The sequence below is a fragment of the Sorex araneus genome, chromosome 5, assembly GCF_027595985.1.
Source record: "Sorex araneus isolate mSorAra2 chromosome 5, mSorAra2.pri, whole genome shotgun sequence".
Classification (NCBI taxonomy): domain Eukaryota; kingdom Metazoa; phylum Chordata; class Mammalia; order Eulipotyphla; family Soricidae; genus Sorex; species Sorex araneus.
This window is the reverse complement of record NC_073306.1, coordinates 95,615,691-95,637,520: the sequence shown is the minus strand read 5'-3', so window position 1 is coordinate 95,637,520 and position 21,830 is coordinate 95,615,691.

The window sequence follows — 21,830 nt, the reverse complement described above, 5'->3', positions numbered from 1 at the left end:
ATCAGACAGGAAGACAGTCTTGGAAAAACAAACACCATCTCACTGGTCTGCCTATGCCAAGACTTTGCACCTTCATTCTAACTCCTCCTCGACTCCCCTCTCACCCAACCCCTGAAAACCCTGCTACCTTGTTACTGGAATCCATAAGGAAGTCAGGCTTGAGACCCAACATTTTACCTAATGGCAAACTATGAGAACACAGTTTTACAGTTTCAAGAGATGCCTGTAATCTGAGCATCGGAAGGAATGGCTCTCTCAGCCACAGATTTCATTCAAAGCCATGCCTCCAGGTGTTTGTGGAAAGAATGCGGCCGCTCTTGAAATGATCCCTTTGGGAGGAAAATATAGGTTAACCGATGATGTTGGCATTTGCTAATGTATGACAAAAATTAAAGCCTATTAAGAGAAGTGGCAAAAGGTAAACTGGTAATAATGAGCCAGACTTGCTCATAGGATTACTAAGAATAATCAAGCAGTTTTACAGTAGGAATATGAACCAGGCTCCCACAGGCAGTAATAAAATTATATTCTTGTAAATATTTAAGAAGAGCTAGTCATGGTCATCATGAATATTCAGCAAGGGCAATCTGCCACCAAAAAAACAGAGGATGGAAAATACCATGACTTACTTGGTTTGTCCTCAATGTTAGGATCGTATTGACTTTTGCTTTTTGGTGGGGGAACTTCCTGGTAGTTCTTCAGGAAACCAGAAGGCCATTTTCCCCAAGATTCCACTTGTGGTATGTGCCTGATGGTTTGGTGAGATGGAGAGCCACCAAAGGCCACTCTTAGTGGCGACAGTGATGGGGGTCGATGTAGTGCAGGGGATTGAGCCCTGGGCCTCACTTATATGAGTCATGTACTCCACCTCTTTGAGCAATCTCTCCAGGGTTCATATCAATTTTGAAAATAGAATCTCCCTTTGTTCACTTTTTAAAGAAGTCAGCAGTCAAATTCTACTTAAAAATATATCAAAAAGAACTTGGAATGCTCAGATATTCGCCCAGAGGCTGCAACCTTGTTATACACAATTCAACAAAACATAGTTCTCCCCAGAGGGTAATAGCAGCTTATAACTGTATACTGCGATAACAGAAGGACAAGAGTCTTTCCTGAGAAAAGCATAAACATAGAGATTACTTGTCATTTGGATGGAATCACAATATAGTGAAAGCGAATTTCTATTACTTGGGCTCTTTTGTAGCTGTCTGTAAAAAGTGTGTGGTGTTTTTTCACATTTCTTTTAATTCTTAAAATATGATACGCTTCTCTAAAGCTTTTGGTTCTCTTTGAGCTTTCCCATGTCCTTTCTTTAAACTGTTTTCTAAAATGAATTTCACTGATCACAGATAGTGAAATTGCCCCTGGGAAGAGAATCCAGAGTAGTCACCCTGGCACTCCACAGCTGTATGTCTGCTATATGTCAGAGATAGGAAAACTGAAGATATTTTGGATAAAGATTTTGTTTTGCAAAAATCTTTAATTTACAAGAAGTCACAAAAATTCTGTGCAGGGTTCCCATATCCTTCAGTCTGTGAACTACTCTTAACATCTTCCATGGCCATTATATATTAATTAAGACGCAGATGCCAACATGGTACTACTAACTCAGCTCCATGCCTGGTTTGATTGTCATGGGTAGTCTCTTCATGTTCTCTTTCTGATTCAGAATCCCACCCAGGATACACCATGCACTTAACTGTTACCTCCCTTCATTGCCTCAGTCACAATTTCTCAGTTTTCATAGATGCCCTCAATTTGTTTCTGTCAGATGATTTTCTGGGCTAATTTGTTTTTTTTAATTTTTATTTTTAATTAGTGAATCACCGTGAGGGTACAGTTACAGATTTATACATTTTTGTACTCATGTTTCCCCCATACAAAGCTCGAGAACCCTTCCCTTCACCAGTGCCCATTCTCCACCACCAGTAAACCCAGCGTCCCTCCCACCCTCCCCAGTCCCGTCTCCCCCCACCCCACACTGCCACTGTGGCAGGGTATTCCCTTTAGTTCTCTCTCTCTGATTAGGTGTTGTGGTTTGCAATAAAGGTGTTGAGTGGCCATTGTGTTCAGTCTCTAGTCTACATTCGGCACGCGTCACCCTTCCCCCTGCGCATGACCTCCGACCACATTTTACTTGGTGTTCCCTTCTCTGAGTTGTTCTGGGCTAATTTGTGAGGTCTAAGGATGCAATGTTTCCAGTGCCCTATAGTGCCGGGTATTGTCCAGACTATCTGGGAATGCTAGGGGACCCCCAGGGTTATACCTGGTAATATTGAGATGATTGTCATAAAATAATATTATATTACTTCAAGAGACCTTTTGGGGCTGGAGTGATAGCACAGTGGATAGGGCATTTGCCTTGCATGCAGCCAACCCGGGTTCAAATCCCAGCATCCCATATGGTCCCCTGAGCACCGCTGGGGTGATTCCTGAGTGCATGAGCCAGGAGTGACCCCTGTGCATTGCTAGGTGTGACCTAGAAAGCAAAAAAAAAAATACTTAAGGAGAACTTTTAAAGAGTATTTATTTTCACTAATATCTCATATACTTCAAGTAATTATCAAATATGTTAAATATAACGCCACCATGCTCCAGGCCGCTTTCCACATGCTTGGGCCAAGGCTCACATATGAGTGAACATATTCCTGGACACATTATAAGACACTCCCTACTCATTTTCCATAATTACCACACCATATTTGATGGGGTTCAGACAGTAGGCAACAAATCATAGAGAAAAAATAATATATATATATTATTATATATATATAATATATTATATTATATAAAATAATATATATATTATTATATATATATAATAATATATATATATATATATATATATATATATATATATATATATATATATATGCCTGACTGGAAACACCTGTAAAGGCGATTAGAGACCGCCCCAAAAGACTCCATCCCTTTTGGAGAGTCTGGCAAGCTACCGAGAGTATCCTGCCTGCACGGCAGAGCCTGGCAAGCTACTGTGGCATACTTGATATGCCAAAAACAGTAACAATGACATCCCTCATTCCCCTGACCTGAAAGAGCCCTCCAGTACGCCATTGGGCTATACTAGCACGCAACAGGAATAAATGGAGACATTACTGGTGCCCACTCCAGCAAATCAATGAACAACGGGATGACAGTGATACAGTGAATATTCAGGAGACCATGTAGTTCTGGGTATTGAACTGAGGTTGGTGCATGCAAGGCACCCCTCAACCCCTGTACTATTTCTTGAGCATCTTAAAATGCCATATTTTAAGGGAGTAGCTTAGGGGCCAGGATATAACCCTCCTGATTCCAAACATTGCTGAACATTGAATAGTCCAGCCTAACTGGCAGAGTGTCAACCAGAGGGGTGCCTGGATGCCCTGGGCATTGCTTGGGAGTCCCCAAAATACCTTCTATGCAAAATTTTGAATGTATGCTAAAGTGTTTGTAATTCTTAGGATGCCATAAAGAAAAATATTTTGGAGATTTATACAGCAACAATTCTAATCCTTAGAAGCAGCTATGGGTATTACCATCATATGGAAAGACACAAACCTTAATCCTTACAATAATTATAGATACTAAGAGATGGTTAGCTTTACCTTGCCTCAGTTGTTATTAAAATGACTATTTTTCTAAGCTCTTTTTTAATGCCTGATGAAATCTTAGATGAATATTTTTTCTGAGACTGAATGTGCTTTAATGAAAATTGTACACAAACTAAAAATTCATCTTCATATAATTGTTCTCTAGGGCCACACAACATTTAAATGCATATTGCTAAGAAGGCTGTTGTCTGCAGAATCATAAATGCACAAATTAATTACTCACTTTCAGTGGTCATGTATTTATAAGTATTCCCAGACATTCAGATAAATAATTTGCTACTTTGAGGCATGGACATTCTAGTTTATCATTTTTACTACAATCTCAGATGCCATGCTACTTTTTAAAATGTTTTATCTTCAATTACAAGATTTTTTTTCCTATTGGGTTTCTTTAATCTTTCAGTAATATTCAAGTTGCCATTTTACATAGCAGGTAATGAGATAAACTACACTTTTTTCAATTTGGAGATATTATGTGACTAACAAATCTATAATTGGGTACTAACTACATTTACCCCATTTGTTGATTTATATCTCTCTTGGTCCTGATTACATTAGATCATCACAAAGATATAATTGTAGTAGCTAGAAATGCCTATCAGCACAACTAAATTGTCTTCCAAGGGTTTACTTTATTTTCAGTATTCATTGCAACCTAAAAGTATTGGAGAAATAAAACATGAAACTTACATTCTAGTGAACAACTCCAAATGATTACAATTTTTCTATAAGAGAAAAATTAAATATATTGGATGATACCAATAAAATGCATCAAAAATAGAGGGAAATGAGACTCACAGAAATCTTTTCAGCAGACAAGTGACAAGGCCAGATACTTTAGAAAAAAATTAATTCAGTACCATTGAAGTAGATGAATTATAGTGGCAGAAGAGAAGGAAGAAGGATGGAGAGGGGAGGGGCATGGACACAGAAATAGGAAATTTCATATTAAAGAGATAATGTGAACTAGGATATTGATGGTAGAAACATAGATGTGAATCCATAAAATACAGCAAAGGGGAAACTTGCAGGTCATGACTGCAGAGTGAATGTGGGAAATGAAGTTTGGGCAAGATTAAAATAAACCTTTGATTCTTTTTTTGAGGGGTGGTTGGGAGGCTTCTAAGCAGTGCTTAAGAAACATGGGGTCTCCATGTGACGATTTTCAGTCAACTATGCAGGCAGGTTTGTGTGAGGGCCTGAGGGGGGATTGCTGTTTAGTCTGTGAGGTGCTGTAGATTACACGGGCCACCCAGGTATACTCAAGAATTTCCAGGGCCACACACCGGCAGTGCACTGGGTCTCCAGAGTTACGCCTAGTGGTGCTCTGGGGACCATGTAGTTCCAGGATCAAATCATGATCTGATAAGGCACAGATCTGTTTTGGCACATGCAAATCACGTGCCTTAACCCCTATACTATTTCTCCTGCTCCTGATTCTTTACTGGCTTTGGAGGGGAAGCACTCAAGGCCCCTTCTCAGTGGTACCTAGCCAAGGAATCAAGCATGCAAGTGCTCCAGTCTTTTGAGCTATTTCCAAGGGCCAATGTTTTGATTCTTCAGGAAAGGCAATGGTGGTGGCATTAATAAAAATGTTGAAAAGAGATTTTGTTTTAGTTTATATGTCCTTATATCATTTTTTCACAATGCACTCTGTATGCTTTGAGAGCTGGCCTACTACTTGAGATTTTCTTATCTTTATATTCTCTTATGAATCACTCATTACAGCAGCTCTATGCCTTTCTCGAATAGTTGCTTTATAAATAATTGAATATGCATTCATTATGCTTGATTATATAATTGTGCTTCTCTCTCAGCAAATGTCTCAAGGTAGTAGTGTAATGGCTTCTTCTGTTCACAACTAAAATCTAGGGGTTTAAAGGGATCTATTTGAGCTGCAGTGTGTTTATTATACATTTTATGATATTTGTAATACTTCTTAGCAGTAAGTAATAACTTTCTATAGAAAGGAGCATTCTCGTTTTAATTTGGAATCAAGTAAATGAAGAACTATTCTGTTTTCCTCTATATAGGCATCGATGACGTTTTCCTGTCTCTTAACCATGATTCAGACTTAGTCCTTTTGAACCAAAATGCTTTCCATTTCTGTGTTAACATTAGATGAACTTTTCAATAGTCATAAAACCAACAAATTAAAATGAGACAATAAACCATTTTGACAACACAAACACCACTTATACCTATTGTGCATTTATTTTTTTTTATTGCAATGCCTTTTATTTTTTTTTTTTTAAATCTTATCACCATGTGGAAAGTTACAGAGTTCTCAGGTTTATGTCTCATTTATACTGTATTCGAACACCATCCCTTCACCAGTGCCCATATTCCACCACCAAAATCCCCGGTATACCCCCCACTATTGTGCATTTAAAATGTTCAAGGTGGGCTAGGGATTTGGTTTACATGGGCACACATGCCTGAAATGTATGAGGACCTGGCTTTTATTTTATTTTATTTTATTTATTTTTTGCCTTTTGGGTCACACCCAGTGATGCACAGTGGTTACTCCTGACTCATGCACTCAGGAATTACTCCTGGTGGTGCTCAGGGGACCATATGAAATGCTGGGATTCGAACCTGGGTCGGCCGCGAGCAAGGCAAACACCCTACCCGCTGTACTATTGCTCCAGCCCCCCTGGCTTTTATTTTTATCCCCTATGTCTCTTCCCCCAGCATTGGCAGCTATGGACCTCACAACAATTTAAAAAAATATTCAGAGTGAAAAGTCCAATCCCACACCCAAATAGTTAATGCTCTAACTCAAGGATACATGATTTCAACATTTCCCAACCGTTTGTTTTACTTTGCAATGTTTTTCAAATTGAGGGATAACTGACATATGATATAGTTAGCGTCAGATGTACAACATATTGATTTGCCATTTGTTTTTTCTGTCTTTCTGGGTTTTTAGATCACACCTGGCAATGCTCAAAAGGGTTTACTGCTGGAGCAGGGTTTGGGGGTGATTCCCAAGGGTAACTCCTGGAACTACACGGTGCCAGAGTTGGAAACCAGAACACCAATATGCAGAGAGCATGTGCTCCACTGCTTTAAGCATTTCCCCAGCCTCTCCAGCTGATTCTTATTCACACTAACATCTGTGGGTCATCCACCCATAGATAAATAAGTGTGAGATGGAAAGCAATAGTCTCAAGCAGCTGTCTCTGCAGGCAACTTCGCATGTTGCAAAGAGCACTGACTAAAAGCCAGACTGATCTGGGTTTACATTCCAGCTATGTTTTATTCTGCTTAGTGGATTCCAACCACTTTGGCAAACTCTTGGCCTTAGCTTCCTTACATACAAAATGGGAGGAGTAATGCCCAAGCTCTCTTTGGTGAGTATTAGTGTGATGGAGAATATACTCTGCCTGCCCAGTATGTCACAATGACACACCGTGTGTCTTACACTCTAGCAGATTAGGAATTCCTTTCTTTCCTTCTCTATCCACCCTGGTGCCTGACACTTTCCTTGCGATGCATACTGAATAAACACAGCACGCAATGCAAAATTTGGGAGTTGAGTCATTGCTATAGAGGACTCACTTCTTTGAGACTGTGAGACGGCAGATGGGTTATCTGACTTCTCTAAAAGCGATGAGACTGTGGATGGGTTACCTCTCTAAAAACCTGCTTCCACATCTTTAAAATGGGAGACAAACAGCGTTTACCAATAGTGGTCATTAAGTGTCATAATACAAGTTCAGTGGGTAAGATTGTTCCATGGGTTGGGTGAATGCTTTGCATATCAGAGCCCTTAGATTTGATCCCTGGTACCACATTATCCTTATAGCCAAACCAGGAGTGATCCCCAAGCATCAAGAAAGGAGTCCCCCAAATACATATGCACTTAAAGCACTTTTTAAAAAGTCACATGCTCCTAAATCTCAAAAGTTGTTGAAAGAGCAACATGTTTCACAGATAGATTTCTAAACATTAGAGGGGGTAGCTCTGAAAGAAAATATGTGATCTAGTTATTGATTTTTCAACAAGCTACCTGTATAGATTGTCCTGGGATCCCTGTAAGGCTTTGGAAACACAGTCCTGCTTCTCATGGAGTGCATAGTCTAGAGAGAAAAGCAGACATTAATCACATAATCATGCAAATGAGCACGTAATGAGAAAAATGGAAGTGTGTCAGAAAGAACAGTTTGTGTGACTGGAGCTCGGAGAGCAAAGAGAAGGAAGATGGAGAATGGTGTGAGGTGAGGGAAAAAGAGCTCAGACCAAGAATGGTCAACCTGCTCTGGTGTTTCCACAGAAGAGAGAGCTTCCTTTGAATAATTTAAGCCAGAAGGTGACCCATTTAAATTTCTCTTTTGAAAGTTGCTCAATGGTCTCATGGATTGGAAAAAGGCAGAGACCCAGCACGGTGTAAGAAAGACCATTCGGGAGGTTTTCCCAATTGTCAAGGTTCAAGATAACTGAGGTCAGAGTGGAGGCAACAAAAATGAAACAATTTAGAATGTGGAAATTGTTTGGTAGAAAGAGGCTGTGATTGAGAAATGAATCAAAAATGAGAATAAAGGGTATAGGGGAGTCTAGAGTGAGTCCCTTGATTTTATCTACATGGGGGAAAGATCATGTTGGAGGACTCTTGTAATGTGACTTGGGTATATTTAGTCTGATGTCACTGAGACATGTCCAAGTGGAGATGCTGAGCAAGGAGGACATACTGTTCTGAAGCGCAGTGTAAGGTCCAGGCCAAAGAAGCAAATGTGGGGAACCTCTAGCTTCTGAACAGAAATGTGAATGAGATGACATGGAGAGAACATAGTGAAGACTTGGGAGGCCTCTGGACGACCACAGGAAGGAATGTGGACATGCAGAAGAAGCTGATGCCGCAGAATTGTTTGTGGAAATATCATCTTGTATTTTCTCTTGCTCTTACTTTCCCCTTTTCCTCCCATTTTAAGCTGATGGCCTCATTTTATTATTCCTGGCTTCAAGCATCTTGGCAAGGCCTCAAGTAAAAGGATCCTAATATTAATACCTCCCATGGTTTATGGTAAATGTCCAGAAGACAAAAGCTATGGGGCAAGGGAAATGGGCTGAGTGTCTTCAAAAACCAAAGTCCAGCCCCAAGCTGTGCAAAGACCCCAAGGTCTTTCAGAGACTCCAAAACAGCAGAACTCCAGCATAAAAACCCCAATTGGGCCAGCTGAAAATATTCTGGCAATAGTGAGAACCAAAGACAGATAAGCACAGGGCTCTCGGGTCTACTGGAGTGACAGCAAGTAACAGAGATTCCCCAGCATTAAAAAAAAGGTCCCACTAAGTCAAAGATGGTTGGAGGGATCTCTCAGGAGGGAAACGTGTGCTGAAAGTAGACAAAGGACCAAATATGATGGTCTCTCAGTATCTGTATTGCAAACGTAATTCCCTAAAGTAGAAAGAGACAATAAAAAGGAAAGTGCCTGCCATAAAGACAGGGGGTGGGGTGGGGTGGGGGTGACAAAAGGGATACTGGGTCATCAGTGGTGGGAAATGTATATACTGGTGGAGGGATAGGTGTTTGATCATTGTATGACTGAAACTTAATCATGAAAGCTTTACTTCACAGTGATTCAATAAAAAAAAGAAAGGAAAAAGAAAAGGGGGAGAAGAAATGAGCAGAAGCTTCCTTTTAAAAAAAATTCCAGATGCCCAAAAGGCACATGAAAAAATGTTCTATGTTACTAATCATCAGGAAGACGCAAATCAGAGCAACAATGAGATATCATCTCACACCATAGAAGCTGACACATATCCAAAAGAAGAAGAAAAACCAGTGCTGGCGCAGATGCTGGCAGAAAGGGACACTCATTCATTGCTGGTGGGAAAACGAACTGGTTCATCCTTTTGGGAAAACAATATAGGCTCTCAGATTAGCAGTGGTAACTCTACTGAATGAAATCCTTTATATAGAAAATTCTCTATATAGGGGGAGCTATTTAGCTCTCTCTTCAATTTTGGTCCTGAGTCTGTCTCTCTCACCTCACTCTACTTCAGACTCTATTTTTTTAAATGCTTAAATGTAGAATAGGAATGATTTCTGTCATATGTAGAATAAATAACCAGAAGTGTAAAAGGAAATTAAAGGAAATTCAGAAGAGTACTGGTTCATTGCTGGAGCGATAGCACAGCGGTAGGGCGTTCGCCTTTCATGCAGTCGACCCGTGTTCGAATCCTCCGCCCCTCTTGGAGAGCCTGGCAAGCTACGGAGAGTATCGTGCCCACATGGCAGAGCCTGGCAAGCTACCCGTGGCGTATCTGATATGCCAAAAACAGTAACAATAAGTCTCACAATGAGAGACGTTACTGGTGCCTGCTTGAACAAATTGATGAGCAACAGAATGACAGTGACTGGTTCATTAAAGGAGGTATTTCCAAAGAGAAGAGCATGCTAAAAAGTGCTAAGTATCGCTGAGAAGTAAATTATGACCACAATTGAGGGACTGAGAGCTAGTCAGTGAACTGAGCACATGTTTTGCATGCTGGAGTCCCTGTTCCATTCCTTGCTCCACATGATCCCTCAAGCAACACCAGGAATGACCCCTCAGTTCAAGAGGTGTGGCTCAAAAAACAAATTTTAAAAAAGGCAGACTGATGTGCAAATTCACCTGTGTTTGACCTTAGCAAAGACCTGACTATCATTGGCAACTTAATGCAAGAAGTCTGGGTGAATTAACGGGAGCGAATAGGTTGGAAGGGACTGGGCTGGGACTGAGGAGTAGCAGATAGAAAAATATAAACTCTGACTATAGATAATTCTCCAAAGAAGTTTGGTTCTGGAGAACAGGAAAGGTTCAAACTGGAGAGAGAAGTTGTGGGGTTTGCACATGGTTCAGTTTCAAGGGAAAGTGTAACATACAAGAGAGAAGCAGAGGGGCTGGAGCGATAGCACAGCGGGTAGGGCATTTGCCTTGCACGCGGCTGGCCCGGGTTCGATTCCCAGCATCCCATATGGTCCCCTGAGCACTGCCAGGAGTAATTCCTGAGTGCAGAGCCAGGAGTAACCCCTGTGCATTGCCGGGTGTGACCCAAAAAGAAAAAAAAAGAGAGAAGCAGAGGATCAACACCCCATGCAGGTTCTGAGAAAGTGGAGTGGAGATGGGGTGCTAAGTGAAGATGAAAGATAGCATAGGAGAGTGGGAAAGTGTTTCCTATACTCAGCCCACGGAAGAAGAGGGTAGACACACAGATAGGTGGATTTTATGTTTGCCGTCAGGAGACTGAAAAAATTCTTAAGTCTGCAATTCCCTCCACGTAGAGGGAAATGGAGCTGTGGGGAGAATCAGGTGGAATGGACACTGGGTATTTGCAGGCAGGGATGGAGTGAGAGCTGTAGCTGGGACTGTGGCTGGTAAGAAGAGTTTATCCAGCATCTTCATATCTGGTTAAGTAGATCACAGTACTGCTCAAGCTATTAACCTTTTGCATCCACTATTCAAGGTTGAATAAACCACCCACAGTGACAGCACACTGCTTCACTTGTTGAAAGGAATCCAATGTTGGCCAAAGAGCATAAGTCAGATAAAACAAGGGTTGGAAGTTAGGTTTGATCCTGCTATGGAATTTCAATGGTCTCAGGGAAAAAGGTAATCATGCCAGGCAAGAAGGCCAATGAAGAGTTGGGAATATTGTAGTTTGTGGGATTGTACAAAGAACATGACCATGTGTGAGAACAAATATTCATGACCAATGCAATAAGATTGAGTGGGACAGATGGAACCTTGACTTTGGAAGGTTGAGTCTATCGAGAAAATAAGAAAGTGATGTTTTGTGAAGAGCAATTTTCCACTTACAAATTGTAAATGATGGATTGAAAATAGAGGAACATGTACTGTTAGAGCAACCAGCCTGATTGTAACGGTCCCCAGATTAACCAGAGAGGACCTGTAGAATGAGAAATGAACACTGGATACAAGAAATACTTTAGAGCAAAGACCATTCATAGTGTTTACCAACTGATTATCTTGCAAACAAAAAAGGATTATTGGACCACAGTTAAAATAACTTGCTTCTCTAGCCTTTACCAGGACTCTTGCTATCAATGGAGAAGTTGGGTGGGAAAGAAGACATTCAGTTATAGGCAGTTAGGTGCAATGTGGACCTGTTGGCCAGTCTTCATGCTGCTAATTTAAATATCTAGCCATACTCCTACACTGATAGGGTCATGGGTCCAGTTTTCATTCCTCTTGCTCTAATTTTCCAGAGTTTTGTCTTCTAAGAACCTTGGTTTCTTAACTTTTTGTCTTTTTAGCTTTTCCTCTCTGAGTTTTCAGTACACATGGAGTCGATCATTAGAACCAGTCCTGCTGTGATGTGTGTTCCAGGGTAGAAGAGAAGGGTGTAGTTCTGGGTATATAACACACCAGGGTACTGAAGCCCTGTGACTCAGGACGAATATACCGTGGCTTAATTGATAATATTTTCTGCTTCACAGTAGCTGAACTGAATTGCACAGACTTGAAGGAGTAAAGGAAACAAGTGTTTTATGGAACAACAGGAAAACCATTTAAATCTATAACTACTGTGCTTATGTTTCCTTCTTCCTTGTCTACAGTAGAATATAAGTAGGGTCTTAAGAGCCACACACAGTCATTTTCTTTTTATGTTTGCAAACAGTGCTGCAAATTATATTATATCCTTGTTCTAGTTTGTAGGAGACATAAAAGGCTGAATTGGCTAAAAAGAAGCTAAATCATGTATGAGGACACACAAGCAATCAGATTTTTTACCATCACAGCTACCCCCCAGATGCTAAAAGGCAAAAGGAGTTCATCAAAATCTTAAATACTGGTTTTGTGACTGTAGAAACAAAGAGAAAACTATTGAACACTTTCTTGATAAGAATAAATACTTTTTCTGAGTTGATTGCAGTTTTGTTAGTCCTAAACTGTATAAATTATACAAATTTTGAGAGTTTCTAAATACTGGAGATAGAATCAAAATGCTTCTGGTGGTTGACCAGGAATATTCTACATTGTGTTTATATGCTTATTTAAAAGCTTTGAGTAAGAACAATGACTCTGCAGATATTTGCAGATACTCTGCTTTGATCTGCAGCATAAAGAAAGGATAGCAGGGCACATTCCACTATCGGTCATAAAAATAGGTAAGAGGGAAGGCACTTAGTCTGTCTGACAAATTTATTCCATGAAATAACCTTTCCTCTTCTGAAATACAGTACACTCATGTGTTTATAAATTACCATGCCACAGGACTCAGTGGATCAGTTAAGTTGTGTTGCTTATGCAGCACAACTGCCCAAATAGAAAACTTTGTTGTCCTTGAATGATTGGTACTAGAACCTTCTTTCATGGTCGAGAGAGTATCTGTAATATTTTGGACATTACAGATATTTTGGTACAAATATTGTGTTTTTTGAAAAATAAAAAACAGAGTTCTTTATCAACTTCCATTTATTAAAAAAAATTACTCTTTGTATTACTTGCCAGAAATGTGTCAGGAATGATCCGTTGGAATACAAAGAATAAGATATGGTCCACACAATGCATCTTGTATGATACAGTGTAGAAAATGTTTCTGTAGTGAAAATTGTTTCTACACTGAGGATGAAGTTACAATGAACATACTTTTAGTATATTTCCAACACATTTTTAGTATGTTACTCCATGCCAGGCTGTTTTCACTCGGGGCGCCCGCCCCGGGAGGAGGGGGCAGGTGAGAACCCTCCCCGTCCCAAGGGACCCAGCCCCAGCAGCCAACCTCCACTACCCAACCGCTGCCATGATCCAGGCCGCTTTCCGCTTTCCGTATACTCTGGCCTAGCCTCACACATGAATGAAGTCCCACGGAACCCAGATAATGTGGAACTTTGTGACCTTGGACTCTGGACTCAAGGGGACCCAGAAGCAGAGATCCTCTGCCTACTATCCCCTAATCTCCAGTGACCCAGGGATCACATCCGTAAGCCACACCCTGCCACACCCTGCCAGCACCAGATAACCTCCTCATTGGCCACCCTCCAGATCTCAAGGGCTGCTCCTCCCAGATGGGAGTATAAAATGAGGCCCCCCCTCCCATAGCCATGCCACCAGACTCCTCCCCAGGCTGTTTTCACTCGGGGTGTCCCAGAGGGGAGTGGGTGAGAACCTTCCCCGCCCCAAGGGACCCAGCCCCAGCAGCCAACCTCCATTACCCAACCACCGACATGCTCCAGGCTGCTTTTTGGACACATTATAAGACACTTTCTACCCATTTTCCATAATTACCACACCAGACAGTAAACAACACATGCCTCTCGGGAGAGTCAGGCAAGCTGTTGAGAGTATCCCACCCACAAGGGCAGAGCCTGGCAAGCTACCCATGTTGTATTCGATATGTCAAAAACAGTAATGATAAGTCTCATTTCTCTGACCCTGAAAGAGACTCCAATTGTTGGAAAAGACGAGTAAGGAGAGGCTGATAAAAATCTCAGGGCTGGAAAGAATAGAGATGTTACTGATACCCGCTCGAGTAAATCAATGAACAATGGGATTACAGTGATACAGTGATACCAAGAAAAATCAATGAGATTGCCAACTGAGTGTGCTGTTGTTGTGGGGGCCAGAACAATAATGGTTGCAGTGGGCCTCTTGTTGTCTTTTTTAAGGGAGGGGTTCTGGTATTACATTTCACTGTGAGTAATACATTTTTCTCTAGCAATGCATTTAAGATTTGAAATTTTGTGTTTGTTTTGTGTCTGTTTAGGATGGCATAAAAAAAGTCTGAGTAAATTTATTATGACTGCCTGGATTCAGATTTTGGCTCCAAGCACTTGTGGCTATACATATCCCTCAACATCTTTATGAAAAATGAAGGTAGGGCTGGGATGTGGCCCAATGGAAGGACACATACCTTACATGTACAAGGCTTGGTCCCCAGCACTGAAAAAATGAAATAAAAAGAAAGTAATCAAGGCCTAATTCACTGAGTTGCTGTTAGAAGTAAAAGGGCTGATGCACATAAGCTGAGAATCGTGCCTAACACATATGGTCAATATCCTTCTGCTAAGCTATTATTAACACACACACACACACACACACACACACTTCAGTATTCCTTGTGATGTGAAAGTCAAAACTAAGAATCGCTGTCCTCCTGTTAGCGAGGTAGCGTGAGGATTAGATGCATTGTGCCTACAGGATGTGGGGGATTCTGCTCTGATCCACATCACCACATGGTCTCCAGAGTCCTATGGGTGTAGTTCTGAAGAATCCCAGGACTGCAGATGATTCTTTCCCCCAGTTCTCTAAGCACAAGAGAAAGAGGAAAAAGGAGAGAGAGAGAGAGAGAGAGAGAGAGAGAGAGAGAGAGAGAGAGAGACAGAGAGACAGAGACAGAGAGACAGAGACAGAGACAGAGAGAGACAGAGACAGAGACAGAGACAGAGAGAGGTGGTGGGGAGAATCACTGGTTCAAGGTTAAAATGTCTTTGTTATTGCTTCCGCCCAGAGATGAACCGAGAGCCGCAGCACGAGAAGCAGAGCCTCCACGCCTATTGACTGTGATCCTGAGGTCTCCTAACCCATTTTGGCACCAGAGCGGATGCTTGCAGCCATCCATTTTGACTGTGAACTGAGCTAAAATATTAGAAACCCAAAACCGCGTGGCCGCTATTGCGGTCTCAAAGTCTTCACTCTTACCAATGAAGAGAAATTATTAGATGATGCCTATTCAGCAGGCCTGATTGTTGGGGAAAATTTCCAATCAATAATAGTGAGTTCTGTATGGAAATATGAAATGTACTCAATATATATAGGGAATAATGGGAATATCATTAGCTACTTAGATGGGGGGTGGTGTGGGAGGGGGGTGTATTGGGGTTCTTGGTGGTGGAACGGGTGCACTGGTGAAGGGATGGTGGTTTAATCAGTATTTGACTGTGACTTAAACCTGAAAGCTTTGTATTTTTTTTTGTTTTCACGGTGGTTCAATAAAATATTTCTTTAAGAAAAAAAAATGTCTTTGTTATTTCTGTGGTTCATTCTCTGTTTAGATTAGAGGGTGAAAACTCCCCCACAGCAAAAAGGAGGTTTTAAGAAGTACTTAGAGGGGGCTGGAGGGATAGCACAGGGGATAATGTGCTTGCCTTACATGTGACCAATCTTGAGTTTGATATCCCTGGCACCCCATACAGTCCCCGGAGTAAAACAGGTGTGATCCCTGAGAGCAGAGCCAGGAATAAGGCCAGAAAACAGCCAGGTGTGGCCCCCAAACAAAAACAAAGAGACAAACAAAGATATTATTGAGTATGCTAGTATAAAAGCATCCAAGGAGAGCTGATTTCAAATAATTACTTAACAGATCTGATAAGGTTGAATATTTCTTAACCTAAGAGAAGGCAGAGTCTCTTGCCCGCACGCCTGGCTGTCTTCCCAGGGGCCCCTCAGAGGGGATGGGCTCCAGCTTTCCTCCCCACCCGGAGAAGAGCTCCCGGCAGCCAAAGACCACGGGAACCTAGCTACAGCCATGCTCGAGGCCCCTCTCCACACGTTCGGACAGGCTTCATGCATGAAGGTACCGGCAGAAGAACCCAGGTGTGTGTAATCCCATCAGTGGCCAACATCCAGAGAGAGACTTAAAAGTAAGCTCTCAGAAGCATGCAGCCCAATATCTTGTTTACTTCTCCCTCTGGGAGAAACTGGCAAGCTTCTGAAAGAGTTTTCTGCCCACGTGGGACAGCCTTGCAAGCTTCCCATGGTGTATTCATATGCTAAATCCAGTAACAAGCTGGATCTCATTCCCCAGACCCTGAAAGAGCCTCGGTGCAACATCATTGAGAGCGCCAAGCTAAGAGAGACTTCTAAGATCTCAGGGAAAGGACGAATGGAGAGGTTACTGAGCCTGCCGGAGAAATCAACAATTAACGGGGATTTCATGATTCGTGAAAAGAAGGCAGTAGGAGAAAAATTACCTAGTTGCTTTGTGTTTTGTTGTCTTTTGCACACACATAAAACACACAATTTTGTATTTTATGTTTTTATCACCATTCCTTTGTTCAATACCAAGATTGTTTGTGATCTTCTTCTGGTCTCACTGAGAATTTTCAATGCTGACAAATTCAGTTTGGGGTAAATGCAGATTCACTTTTGAATGTGTGTATCCTCTTGTTTTCTTCTTTATCTTTGGGGCCATAGCCAGTGGTCCTGGGGGCTATTTCTGGCTCTGTTCTCAGGAATGACCCCTGATGGTACTTAGGGCACAGGTGGGAATTTGAACCAGGGTAGCATCCTCTGCAGCCTATTCAAGGCAAGAGCCTTATCTTCTGTACTCTTGTCTCCAGACACAAAGCTTCATTTTAAACGTTACCTTTAATATTTTCCCACCATTTTTAGGATAATAGGTCCCCATGTTGACTAGGAATCATTTCTATAAAACTGGCTGTTTTCTCATAGCTTTCTTAGATCGCCTTTTAGCCTGCTGAAAGGGAGCAACCCTTTGGAAGGTTGGATAATTCTAGGCAAGATAAAGAAGAATCCTAGACATTTCTGGGTGGAGAGAAAGAAGATGATCAGTACTAGTGAATCAGGTGAGGGAAACACTAGAATAAACAAGGGGAAGCCAGGAAGGCAGAGAAAGAAGGGAGAGATGGAGCAATTATGGCCAAAAAAAACCCAATAACTGTTTAATCTAAGTAATCAATGTGTGGGGTTCATTTTATAATTCTGACTTTCTTCATTATAAAATAGCATTTATATAACACACGTTTTCTCAAAAAGATTCTATAACAGATAAATAAAATAGAAAGCATTGAGAATTCTGTCTCTCAGAGATAATTACTGAATTGCTATGAATAACTTACATGTTTTCTTGACATTCTTCACTGTATCACTGTATCACTGTCATCCCATTGCTCATTGATTTGCTTGAGCGGGCACCAGTAACGTCTCCATTGTGAGACTTGTTCTTACTGTCTTTGGCATATTGAATACGCCACGGGTAGCTTGCCAGGCTCTGCTGTGAAGGTGAGATACTCTTGGTAGCTTGTCGGGCTCTCTGAGAGGGACAAAAGAATCGAACCTGGGTCAGCCACAAGTGAGGCAAACGCCCTACCCACTGTGCTATCACTCCAGACATTCTTCACTACACATATAATTTTTTTTTTTGCCTTTTTGGGTGACCTATTGCGATGCATAGAGGTTACTCCTGGCTCATGCACTCAGGAATTACTCCTGGCAGTACTCAGGGGACCATATGGGATGCTGGGATTCGAACCCGGGTTGGCCGCATGCAAGGCAAATGTCCTACCCACTTGCTATCACTCCAGCTCCTACAGATAGAAATTTATTTAAACTAATTTCTTCTCTCAGATTTTTAGATCTTCCAACACCTAAAAGCTCATCTTCCATGATATTATTACACTGTTTTCTTAGTTGCTAGTGTGTCCCCTGTTTTCTAAACAGGCTGAGCTCCTTGGGGTTGTTCAAGGTCCTCTAACACTCCAGAATTCTACCCGTAACTGGGTATCGCTGGACCCCTCTGCTCCAACCACACTAGATAGTCTATGCTTCTATCCACATTGGTTTCTGTATAAATGTCATAATTATAACCTAAATGAACTCCCAAGACCTTTAAAATATATTGACTGCTTTCAAATTTTAGGACTCTTGATAAAGCTAGCAACTTATCCTAGCACAGTGCCTAATTTTTGTGAAAGGGCCAAGCAGTTACATAAGAATTTTTTGCTGAGTGCCATAAAAAGAAAGGGAGAGAGTTCATTTCAGGCTGGAAGGAATGGTTTGAAAACTAAACAAAAATTAATGGTGAAGAATCTGCCTCCACGGGGGTTGCAGTGCTGCTGTGAACTTTGCTTTTCTAGGTTTGTAAGGAGCAATGCCAGGTTTCTGGTTTAGCTGAGTTCGAAGACTGGGAGATTTCTCGAAGGCCCTAAAAATCACATTTTTCCAGGAATAAGAGTTTTGATCCCTTGAATAGTTTGTTCTGTTGGAGGCCAACGACAGTGCTCAGGGGTGTTCAGGGGTACTCCTGGTTCTGCACTCAGGAATTTCTCTTGGCAGGCTTTGGGGACTATATGGAATGACAGAGATTGAATTTGGGTCAGCTGTGTGCAAGGCAAACACTCTACCCACTATCTCTCAAGTACTAATCCACTGAATGGTTTGAATAGTTTTTCCCCCCATTTAACTAGGTTGGAATGATCGCAATATGTACTTCTGCAGTATGGAAGATGATACTCTTTTACTTTTTCCCCACTCTTTTTTTTAACCTTTATTGTTAAAATAACTATGGCAACAGTAACAGTAAAATTGTTGCTTATTGCACATTTTACTTATTTAAAATTTTTTTTTCTTAAAAAATTAAACCCAGACTTCACACTTTCAAGGCAGGTGCTCTACCACTGATCCATAGCCCTGGTTCTGAAAGGTGAATATTTTGGATGATAAAAAATATTACTTTTTTGGTGTTGATTTTGAGTTTCCACAATTCCATGTGCCAATTATTTTGTGTCTTTCTTTAAATAATTGAAAATATTCTTTCTCAGAATAGATGAATATTACTCTCTTGCTTATTTTCCCCCCAAGTATCAGTCTTTCTTTGTGATTTTAGGTTGCATGGTTTTGGATGAGTTGGTCTAGGATCTAAATGAAAATCTGCTAACTTAAAATTTCTTCCATTTTCTACTTCACATGCTTCTTAATAATTTGAATCAAAATGTATGACAGTTCTCAAAGATTACTTTGAAAAATAGAAGGTTTATCCTCGAATACAAATTATAGTTTGGAGAGAAAAAGTAAGGAATTATTAAGCTTCTATATACCCAAAGACCTAAGAAAGGCCTCCGTGGTTAAAACATTATACTGAAGAGTCTTAGTAGAGAGATTGAAAAAAACCATTGTTTTCATATATTTAATTTTTATGTTATTTAAAGATCCACCTAAAGCTTGTATTTCAATTTGTCTTACTAAAAATGGCACCAGTCCATTTCCTTGCATCACTAAGCAATAGGTGATTTTAATTCCTCTAGATCTAAAATTTGGTGAGTTTATGAATCCTTCTCTTTGGTAACTGTGACTTTCTGGTGCCGCATGCTTGCTAATGGGAACAACTGTTCTCCATGTAAACGTACCATTTCTATAATGATTGTTAAATCTCTCAGCCTGGGGAATGTTCAAGCACTCAGTTAGAAATTTTAGGCTATTCAGAGTCTAGAATGTGCTTCATTCTTTTCTAGGTAAAACATTGTGACAAGCATATAGGATGAATCAAGATAGTGAATAGATTACAAGTTTTTGCTTGTGTTTCATATTTTGCTTTTAAAAAAATTAAAATCATGCACCTGAGAGAAAGTACAGCAAGTAGGGCTCTTGACTTGCACACAGATGACCTTGGTTTGATCTCTAGAACTACATATGGTCCCCTGAGCACTGTCAGGAGTTATCTGTGAGCACAGAGCCATGAAAGAGTCCTGAGCACCTGCCAGGTGTGACCCAAACTCTCTTCTGTTGCAAAAAACAAAAACAATTCTTAAAATGCAAATCTTTAATAAGTGCCTAAATTACATTATGAGAATTTTGTGATATACTGAGTAGGAATACAAATAGAAGCTGTGGGTCCCCCAAAGTATTATTTCTAGGCTATGGCATCATCTCAGAGTGGGAGTGATGACAGATGCAAGAAGGGTAAAGATACTTGTTTTCTAAGAAGTAACTTCTGAACAGGCTTGGCCTGACCCCATGGTGGTACATTCAACTCTTAAGCCAAGGAGTGGGGCTGCAGCACCTAGAGGGCCCAAGCACTCCTGGTGTGTGTGTGGGGGGAGGGGTGGGGGGCCTGCTGGTCTATCGCATAACAGTTCCCAAATAGAACTACATCCTTGTCTCTCACATTGAACTGCTGGCCAGATTGGCAGAAAGTTGGTTACGTTGTGTGTGTGTACATGTATGTACTTGTGTGTACATATATTTATACAAGCATATGTATGCATATATATGTATATATTCTGGTAATGTTGCTGGTGACATTGAGGTGGAAAAGTGCTGCTGGGTTTTAAAATGAACACTCTCTTTTGTTTAATCTCTTTGACAACTCTAGTACCCTTAGTAATTTTCACAGAATTCTTCACAAGATAGTATGTGCACTCTCAACAGATATTCCAACTCTCTTTCTGTTCTGGTCAAAAGTATTTGGTCAGTGTTTGTAGATATTCAGGCTTCAGAACAGAGCTGCTGAAGGTTTGCAGATAAATATGGCACAGAGCTGTGGGCTTTGTGCAAAGACCCAAAGCTGTAAGAAGGTCATAGAACTGTGGGTATTGCCTGAACTGGCTCAGTTGCAGACAGAAATTTTGCTTTTCCGCAGTTATTTCTTCATCTACTCATCACTTCTCCAAGATAAAGTTTCGAAAAGTTTCTTGTCTCACTGAGGCTCAGCAAGACCAAAACTGTTATTTTCCTGTTCATCTTGCCCCACCTCTCCATGAACACCATATGGGGTAAACTTGGCTGCTGTTTTATGGCCAATTTAGCCAAATGTCTGGCAGAGGACAGACATTTGTGTGTGGTGCTCCCATTCAAGAGCAGACCGCACCACTGGGTGACTTTCCACACCAGCTGTTCCTGACTGATCAAATTAGGGGGTGCCTTTGGGGAGCTCTCCTAATCCCCTTTCCATTTGGAGATGTGTAAAGTCTGAAGGCTATAATGGCCCCATGATAAGGACAGGGAAATGTCCATTGCTATTACAGTTAAGTTTAAAGACTGACCAGACAGTTGTGCTGGGTGTAATATTCCTGCTGGTGCTGGTGATTGTGACACAAATTTCCAGAATCTATATGGCATGTATGACTGTATCTTATAAATTTTCTAAGGCACACCTCACCCCAATTCAACACCCCCAGTCAAATGATGAATCAGGATTTTCACCATTCTTACAAAAAAGTCTCCTACCAAAGTGGAGAGAAAGAGCAGGCAGGCAAGTGCATCGACATAATTGTAGAGGAACAGCAATGCATTGATGGGAACGTGCTCTGCCAGATATACAGTCTTCTTTGGAAAGATTCATCTGTTCCATTTCTGGACTCTGTGGTTGCATCTGTACCTTCATCAGCAGCATCATTAGGCTTTGAAGGAGGCAGAGTTGGTAATGCTGCTTGCACCAGAGAAAATGAAGCAGACTCAGGGATGCTGGATTTCTGAATATTCCCCTAGGGAAAATGGTTGTACAAAAACTATTCTGAGGGGACTGGAG